Here is a 9,824-nt window from a genome sequence, read left to right on the forward strand (position 1 = left end):
TTGGAAATTTTCAGAGAAGCAGGGCAGTATAAACAGAGGTGGCAGTGGTGTGGTACGGGTTTTCCAGGCGAGCCGGGTTCCGAGCATGCATCATTCGCGCATCCCGAGGCAGAGGCTGCGGCCATCCCTTTCCTTTCTTTTTGCATTTCTCCTATTAAGCAAATTAGAAATTCTGTAATAATTTTATTTGCTTATTATTTGGACTGTAATATTTATTTGTACCCTCCGAGCGAGGGCAAATCTGTAATAAGTGTGCGTGAGTGTGTGTATGTCTTCCAATCCCCACTTCTTTCTTCCCTTTTATTTACCTGCTTATGATGGTAGACTAGGGCATATTTTAAAGTTAGCATACCTTATGCAATGCATGCGTGCATTCATACATTTGTCCTGCATGCACCGGGCTCGGTACATCATGCTAACTGCATTTGTATTTCAAATTCCAAATTGAATACGTGAATCAATTGGTTGCATTTCACATGCCATATTTAGGTTAGCCGAGCCTACTCTAATTGCATCTTGCATGTGTTGCATTAGTCAACTTGACATGGACTAGGACACGCATGTTTGCTAACTAGTTTATTGTTTTGGCACGGAGTACGATGTAAGTATTTATGTTTTAGCATCCTGCATGCATGTGAGTAGGGGTGTGCATAATACCGCTGAAACCGCCGAAACCGCCAAAACCGCACCGAACCGCACCGCCAAGGCAAATTCGTTATTATTTGTCAATCGAACCGCCGGTTTTTGATAAGAAAAATGGCAAATTCTAGTGACACTTTTATCAATCTGCCGGTTTCTATTTTTCTTCTAAACCGCACCGACCCGCACCGCTATTAAATCATGTTTTATAAGATTCTAAAAATTCTTTTTTACTTAAGTTTGCTTGTTGTTCTATACCTTAGAATATAGTATTACATTACTGCTCGAGGGGAATTTTATGTATTGTATTTGATCATTGTAGCTTCCATAGATGCTTGTAATGAACTGATGGCATAGTCGTTGATATTATCATATTGTTGCTACACTTGCTGCATCAGAAGAAAGTTTCGCAAGATGCTTAACATCACGGTATCTCTCTTTTTTTTTACTCTTTGATTTAAGTTTTGTAATTTGAATTATATTTTTTACAAACCGCCAATCCGCCCGAACCGCCAAGGCAAATCCGCCATTATTTGCCAACCGAACCGCCGGTTTTAGATAAGGAAAATGGCAAATTCTAGTGACACTTTTATCAATCCGCCACCCGCCATACGGTTTCTATTTTTCTCTCAAACCGCACCGACCCGCACCGCGCACACCCCTACATGTGAGTGTTGCCATGACAGTATGTTTGCCATGCGGCTAAATGCTTATATGATAAATTGTTTGAATGCATGTGGGTGAAGGTTAGATTGTTTGAGTTGGAGAAACTTGTTGAAATCCGTATTTTAGCCTACTTGCGAGTAGCAAATTCCAAAGTGTTTTCTAAAACAAACGGATATGCAATGCTTATTTCCAAATTAGGCAATCTAGTCTATACTTGTTTGCTGCGCGCATAACATAGTAATTCTAGGCTAACAATTGGAATAAGAACACATAATGTTTTCAAAAACGGGTATCACGGTTAGTAGAGGCTGATCTTCAGATCGGGCGAGAGGGGGTGCTCATAGCTGACCTTCCCCAATCGTACCCTAGCTCCCGAGCCGAGAAACTTCGGTGATGACGGACATGTGGCCTTCGGCACCGAGTCAGGGTTTCCTAAACTCCCCCATAAAAATATTTAGGTGGCGACTCTGTATCTGGCAAAACAGTCCATGTTTGGCACTTCTTTTCAAAAAAAATCTATTTCTCAAAAACGATTTGCCAGATTTGGACTCTTTGGTTCAAGATTAAGAACCGTGGCTACAAATCGAGTCCGAACTGTAGCGAGGGCCCCACGCGGGTGCGTCTACACCTCCTCCTCCTCCACCTCCAAGTCAAGCTGAAGAAGAATCTGGATCTGAGTCTGAAGATGAGGAGGAAGGTGAGGATGAGGCTTTAGTAAGGAAATCCAAGGAGGCTGTTGGGTCTAAGTCTCCTTCTCTGAATCAGTAGGTTTTGGACTTGACTCAAGATGATGATGGTGATGTAGTTGCCAAGGAAACTACTCCTGAACAGGCCTCATCTGACGTTCCTCCAGTCGAAAAAAGTCTTGATGAAACCCTTGCGCAGATTGATGCTGAAATCGAGGCGGAAAAGACTACTGAAGTAGCTTTCTAGGAATCAGCCGAGGTAGTTCTCCAAGAATCGGCCGAGGTCCAGTCTCAAATTGCGCCTGAAGTAGAAGAATCATAACTTTGATGTCCCTCTTTTCTTGTCTTTTGTACTTTTTTGTTTTCTGGACAATAGAAGCTTCTTTGTGCGGCCGATGTGCCTTCTGTTTGTGTTGAATATTTTAACATAACTATCTTTCTTTGAATGACTGCATTCTTTTTTTGCCTTTTCTTTGACTGCCTCTGTTTGATTCTATACTTAGAATTTTTTTGTATGCCTTTCATACTTTGCCTCCTTTGTGTAACCTTCTCGGGGTTACATACCTTGGGTATAATAGCTACAAAACTTTTACTTCGGCAAGATACTGACCTGCAAACTTTTCATAAATTCTAACAAGTGTGAAACATAAACTACTCATTGTTAACTTTGCAAACTTTTTCTCAAGTTTCAACAAGTGTTTAAACGGTGATCTCGGTCTAGCCTACTTGTAAATTGCTACAAATTTCAATAAGGATTAACATAACAAGTACTAAACAATAATCTATTTGTAAATTGCTACGAATTTCAACAAGTGTTTAAACAACATACTTAGCTTTTTCCTCAACCTGTAAATTGCAGCAAATTTCAACAGATGATCACATGTCGGCTTAACGTTATCTTGTAAATTGCTACAAATTTCAACAAGTGTTAAGCATCTTCTTTGGTTTAACCAACCTGTAGATTGCTACAAGTGTTTAGCAATAACCTCGGCTTTGCTTCAACTCATAAATTGCTACAAATTTAAACAAGCGAAGAGAAACAGTAATCTTGGCTTAACTTCAACTTGTAAATTGTTACAAATTTCAACAAGTGAAGACAAGGAACTATCTCAGCTTAACTTCAACTTGTAAATTGCTACAAATTTCAACTTGTAAATTGCTACAAATTTCAACAAGTGAAGATAAGGAACCATCTCAGCTTAACTTCAACTTGTAAATTGCTACAAATTTCAACAAGTGAAGATAAGAAACCATCTCGGCTTAACTTCAACTTGTAAATTGCTACAAATTTCAACAAGTGAAGATAAGGAACCATCTCAACTTAACTTCAACTTGTAAATTGCTACAAATTTTAACAAGTGAATTAAGTGTCTCTGTCTTCTCTTTGCCCCCAATGTGAACCTGAGTTCTACTTGGGTTCTCATTATTTATGTCTCCAAAAACACCAATATGTAACTTTATCAATCATATGTGTTTAAAGAAAAGGGAAAAGATTTTATTGATGACATCGGCCAAAAATAATGCACATCTAATGATAGAAGAATTTCAGATTACTAGTGTTCCAAGGTCTTGGCAGTGCTTTACCCTCGTTATCTTCAAGCCGATAAGCTCCATTGCCTAATACCGAAGTAATTCTGTAGGGTCCTTCCCAGTTTGGGCCAAGCTTGCCCTCTCTGGGATCCTTCTTGTTGCCGACGACTTTTCTCGAGACTAGGTCACCGACTTGAAAATCTCTTGGATTGACCTTCTTATTGTAAGCTCTGGCAAGCTATTGCTGGTATACTGCGAGCTGAATTGCAGCTTTCTCTCTTCGTTCTTCCAAAAGATCCAGATTTCGGGCTAAGAGTATGTCATTTGTCCCGTTCTCAACTCCCTGGGTTCGGATCCCTGGGATGCCGACTTCCAGTGGAATGACTGTTTCTGTGCCATAAGTCATGGCAAAGGGGGATTCCCCTGTTGATCTTCTCGGCGTAGTCCGATATGCCCAAAGCACGTTGGGCAATTCGTCTACCCACTTTCCTTTTGCTGTCTGCAACCTCTTCTTTATTCCATCCAAAATTACTTTGTTGGATGCTTCTGCTTGCCCATTACTTTGGGGGAAAACTTGGTGTTGAAAAGTAATTCTTGATCTTGAATTTTGCACAAAAGTTCTTGATGAGTTTGCTGTCAAACTGTGTTCCGTTGTCGGCAACTATTGCTCTTGGAATGCCAAATCTAGTGATGATGTTTCTCCATATAAAGTTCTTGACGTCCACATCTCGGATTTTGGCAAGAGGTTCTGCCTCTATCCATTTCGTAAAGTAATCTGTTGCTACCAGTAAGTATTTTCTCTGCCCAGTTGCCTGGGGAAGTTGCACAACAAGATCCATGCCCCATTGGGCAAACGGCCAAGGGCTGGATACTGGGTTTAGGTCAGCAGCTGGCTGATGTATCAAAGGTGCAAACCTTTGGCATTGTTCACACTTCTTCACGTAGGCTTCATCATCCTTTTGCATGTAGGGCCACCAATACCCCTGGGTAATGGCCCTGTGGGCTAATGATCTACCCCCAGCATGGCTTCCACAAATTCCTCCATGAATTTCATGTAGGAAATCTTCAACCTGCAAAGGGTGTACGCACCTTAAAAGGGGTCCAGTGAAGGATCTTCTGTAGAGGTGTCCATCTGCTGTCAGACTGAATCTTGCCGATTTCAATCTGACTTTGTGTGCCTCCTTACGATCTTCTGGCAGCTTTCCTTCTTTCAGGAATGCAACAACTGCATCCATCCAGCTTGCCCCCATGTCCACACACATTGCTTCCTATTCTGCGCTTTGTGGTTCTACGCTCGGGCCCGACATATAGTCGATCATAATTGTCCTTGTTTTTCCAGTCTGCATTGAACTTGCCAGGTTAGCCAACGCGTCGGCGTGGGTGTTGTCATCTCGGCTAACTTGGAGTAGTCGGCAGTTCTGAAATAGGGCTGCCAATCTGATGACCTCTTTTCCATATGCCGACATCCTTTCGTCTCTAGCTGTAAATTCTCCTGTTGATTGGTTAACAATAAGCTGTGAATCACAAAAAACGATTACCTCATCTGCCTCTGCTGCTGCTGCCAGTTTTAGCCCTGCAATTAATGCTTCGTATTCCGTTTCATTATTTGAGGCCTTGAACCCCAAACAAATGAACTGTTCTACTATTTCTCCATCTGGAGATATCAGCAGTACTCCTGCCCCCGCTCCTTGTCGGTTCGAACTTCTATCGACAAACAGTCTAAATGAGTCGCCGATGTAGACGCTGCAGGGTCTGAGTTTTTCCTTCCTTTGCTCTTTTGCCTTAGGATGGGATTCTCCTTGCTTGTTGGGACAATGCTCATCTTGGCTCAACGGAGCCCGATGTTCAATGGTTTCAGGCGTGAATTCTGCCACGCAGTCGGCCAAAACTTAGCCCTTTATTGTTGTTCTAGGCCTGAACTCCAGGTCATACTGGCCCGAGGCAACTGCCCATCTTGCGATTCTTCCTGTTAAGTCTACTTGTTGCAACAGGGACTTCAGTGGGTGCTCTGTGAGCACTACAATCTTGTGCGCCTGAAAGTAATGGTTTAATTTTTTTGAGGCCATTACTAAGGCCAGCATTAATTTCTCTAGTGGTAGATGCCTTGTTTCTGCGTCAGCCAAGGTTTTACTTACATAATAAACAGCCTTTTGTTCTCCTTGTTCTTCTCGGATTAGCACTGCACTTACTGCGTGTTCTGACACAGCTAAGTACAAAAACAGCTCTTCCCCAAGTTCAGGTGTCGAGAGGACCGGAGCCGTGGTCAGATATTTCTTTAGGTCGGCCAAAGCGGCCTCACATTCCTCAGTCCATAGGAAGTCCGTGGTCTTCTTCACCAGGTTGAAGAAGGGTTTACATTTGTCTAAGTTTCAGCTTATGAACCTGTTTAGGGCTGCGGCCCTTCTAGTAAGCATTTGTACCTGTTTTGCCAATGTTGGGCTCTGTAGGTCTAGGATGGCCTTGATCTGATCTGGGCTGACCTCTATGCCCTTCCTTGTTACCAGGTACCCCAGAAATTTACCAGATCCAACTCCAAACGCACACTTTGATGCGTTGAGTCGGAGCCGATATGTTTTGAGGATCTTGAATACCTCTTTTAGGTCGGCAAGATGACTCTTAGGCTCCTTGGTCTTCACGACCATGTCATCGATGTAAACTTCTACTGTTTGGCCAATCAGGTGTTTGAACATTTTGGTTACCTGCCTTTGGTAAGTTGCTTCTGTGTTTTTCAACCCAAAAGGCATTACCTTGTAACAATACAGTCCTTTCGGGGTGATAAACGCTGTCATTTCTTTGTCTGGAGGGTACATGGCTATCTGGTGGTATCCTCTGTAAGCGTCCAGGAAGCTCATCCTTCCATGTCCAGATGTGGCGTCTACCAACTGGTCAATCTTGGGTAGAGGAAAGCAGTCTTTGGGACAAGCTTTGTTCAGGCTTGTAAAATCTACGCAGACCCGCCATTTACCGTTCTTCTTCTTTACCACTACTGTGTTGGATAGCCATGTCGGGTAATGAACTTCTCGGATGGCCCTGGCCTTCAGAAGTCTGTCCACCTCTTCTTCTACTGCTTCGACGTGCATCAACGTCGGTCTTCTGGCTCGTTGAATCATAGGTTTTGCCGACCTGTCGACATTCAGTCTATGGCAAGTGACCTCGGGGTCAATGCCAGGCATTTCATAAGTTGTCCAGGCAAACACCTCAATGTTGGCTCCTAAAAAAGTCTCCAACTCTTTTTCCTCTTCTTCGGCTAAGCCCAAGCCGAGAAGAAAGAAGCGTTCTTCGTCTCCATCCTAGACGAGGATTTTCTTTAGCGCCTTTTCGCTCTTCTCGACTGGTTCTTTGCCGACGTCTTCTAGTACTTCCACGTCCTCATCTTCAATTTCTGCCTTTTTTGGCTCTCGAACACTGCAAGTAGACTTCATTGCTGCCATGGAGCAACTTTTTGCCTGCAGTTGATCTCCTTTGACTTCTTCAATCCCATGCTCTGTTGGGAACCGCAGTAGTTGATGCAATGTTGAGGGAACTGCCCCCATTGCATGCAACCATGGTCTTCCCAAGATGATGTTATATGGTGAAGGTGTGTCAATCACCATGAATTCTGTCGTGATCTTCTTAGTGCCAGCTTGTACTTCCAAGCTTGTTGCGCCCAGTGGCCACGTCGGCGTTCCATTGAAGCCGACCATCGGGCCATTCGATTGCTCCATGTCGTCTGGGTGAAGGCCTAGCTCCTTGTAACATCTAACGTACATGATGTCACAAGAGCTGCCTTGATCTATTAGGATGCGTTTCACTTGGAACTCCCTAACCTGGAGGGATACTACCAAGGCATCATTATGCGGATGCTGGACCATCTCTAGGTCAGCTTCAGTGAAGGATATCATCGGTCCTCGGCACTCTTCAGGCCGAGGTCTTTTATGTCCGACCTGGTTCACGTGCTGCAGGTGTTTTACTCTTTGGGTTTCTCCCCGAATGTTGCTTTCGTTCACTTTTGAGTGAATTACATTAACCACCCTAGGTCCCCCTCCCTGTGGTTGCTGTGCTGGGGGAGGCGGGGCCGCTGGTGCTTGAGGCAATCTTGCCTGCTCTCCTCTTGTCCTAGCTTCGTTGACGAGGTCCCTCAGATGGCCTTGCCTTACTAAGTCCTCTAAGTATGCTTTTAGGGCTCTGCAGCCCTGAGTTGGGTGTCGTTCTTCATTGTGGTAGGCACAACGCCTACCAACGTTCCTTCCCATGTATTTCCCTAGGGCCTTTGCTGGTGCTCTAAAATAAGGTTGATTTCGAATTTGTTCCAGGACTTTGTGTACTGGGATTCGGAACACAGTCGTCACTGCCTGTTTACCCCTCAATTCTATCTCCGATTTGTTAAATCCATTGTCACCTCGGCTTCGCTTCGGCTCGCCGTTCCCTTTTTCCTGCTTTACCTCCTTATTCCCTGATGTGTCCTCCTCAGCTTTGGCATATTTCTCAATTCTCGCCATGAGCTCTTCCATGCCTTTTGGCAAAGTTTTTGCCAAAGACTTCCGTAGTGGACAATTGTCTTTTAGGCCTTTTTTGAATGACACAACCGCTACTTCTTGATTACATTCTGGTATTTGATTGAACACCTCATAGTACCTTTTCGCATAGGCCCTAAGGCCTTCGTCTTTGTTGATCTTCAGAGCCATCAATGCGTCCACCCTTAATGGCTGCAGTTTGTTCGTCACAAACCTGGCCACAAACATCTCGGCTAGGCCTTCCCAAGTCTTTACGCTTCCCTTCGGCAGTTTATGGAACCAGTCTGATGCAATTTCCCCAAAGGACGAGGGGAATACTTTGCAGAGCAACGGCTCGTTCCCACTATATAATGCCATCGAATTCAGGTATAGCCCGACGTGGAAGTTGGGATCTGACTTACCATCATATATTTGGAACCTCGGTATACTGAATCGCTTTGGTGCTTGAAATTTGTCCAGTTCCACCGAGAATGGTGTCCTCGGCTTAACTAGGGAAGTTACCTCGGCTTCAGCATTCTGTTGCTTCCTCTTGAGGTAATCTCTCAAGTCTTCTTTACTCCTTCCTGGAGCTCGGCTATCTCTGGACTTCAATCTCTTCGGTACACTACTTTTGGCCTCGTGGTGGGCTCGTTTTGATCTCTCTCCATGTGTTGTGTCAAAGCAAAGCGCCTGCCCTTGAACATGTCGATGTTCTTTGGGTTCTGGGTCCTTCGTGTGATACGTTCTTCGGGACTCCTCTCGTCTCGGCTCCTCTCGTCCGCCTTCCCTGGAAGGTCGGTGAGAGTGCCTTCCGCTCCTGGTGTGCTGAGGGACTTCGGGGATTGTTCTTCTTCCTCCCTTCTGGGTGTTAGTTGCTGGCATCGGCGTATCCTGCAGCGGGTATGATGGCTGCAGGACATTGTTTTGCATCATGAAGTTGACCACTGATTGTAGGTCTGCCAATTTGTTTGCCAAGTCTTTTACTTCCTCATCCCTCCGTAGGTACCTATCCTTCCATACCTGAAGGTTATCTTCGTTATAATACTTGCTTTGGTCTGTCCTCTTTGAAGCGTCGCCCTCCTGGCCGACGTCTTTCTCTGCGTGGCCTTGGTTATGAGTTTCTGCATTGTGATTGTCTCCTTCAACGTCAAGGTCAATTGGTCTGCCACTCCCAGCAGGAGTGTCGCCCCCAATGTTTTCCTTTTGTCCGTTACTGGCATTCTTCTAAGATTCCCATAGACGGCGCCAAATTGTGTGAGTGATTTTCTGACCACACTGTCCGTCTAGTAATCAGCTGGAGAGCACTGGCAGAATAGATGGCTTCAGCTAACCTGCAACAGAAAGAAAAGGCTCCGGTGGTGGCTCTTCCACCCGGGGGCACTCCGACGATCAAGTCAGTATATCTCTCAAAGATAATCAAGTGCTAAACTTACTGTTTAAAGCATAAAATTGTATACCTTAGACCCATGGGGGTGCCTTTCTTTTATAGTTTACTCAATCCAAGTCCCACTAGAAGCCTGACTTCTATGGATTCCAATTTAGTGCTTACTTTGGATTCCTCAAGAGATAAGGATAAACTCCCTAAGAGCTTTATCCTTATCTTAGCAAAGTCTTCTATTTACTCTAGGACTCTTGCCCCTTATCCATTATCCGCTTATCTCGGATTCCGATATCATCGTAGATAACCTCGGCCTCGCCGAGATGACCTCGGCGTCTCAACCAGGACACGTGGCATTTTGGCTGACACGTCGGCGTCACCTTGCCACGTGTTGGTATTCAGAAAATATATCCCCACAGTTGTTGAAATAAATCCTGTGAAATCTTGTGAATG

The 9,824-nt window shown here is 44.5% G+C and overlaps 1 pseudogene; it reads right to left on the reverse strand.

Moving 5' to 3' along the window:
* Positions 1–7,999, reverse strand: part of LOC145813844 (uncharacterized) — a 35,552-nt pseudogene extending 27,553 nt beyond the window's left edge.
* Positions 8,000–9,824: the final 1,825 nt, after the last annotated feature.

This window comes from Camellia sinensis, chromosome 15, assembly GCF_055761805.1.
Source record: "Camellia sinensis isolate YWXY chromosome 15, ASM5576180v1, whole genome shotgun sequence".
In the NCBI taxonomy this organism is placed as follows: Eukaryota; Viridiplantae; Streptophyta; class Magnoliopsida; order Ericales; family Theaceae; genus Camellia; species Camellia sinensis.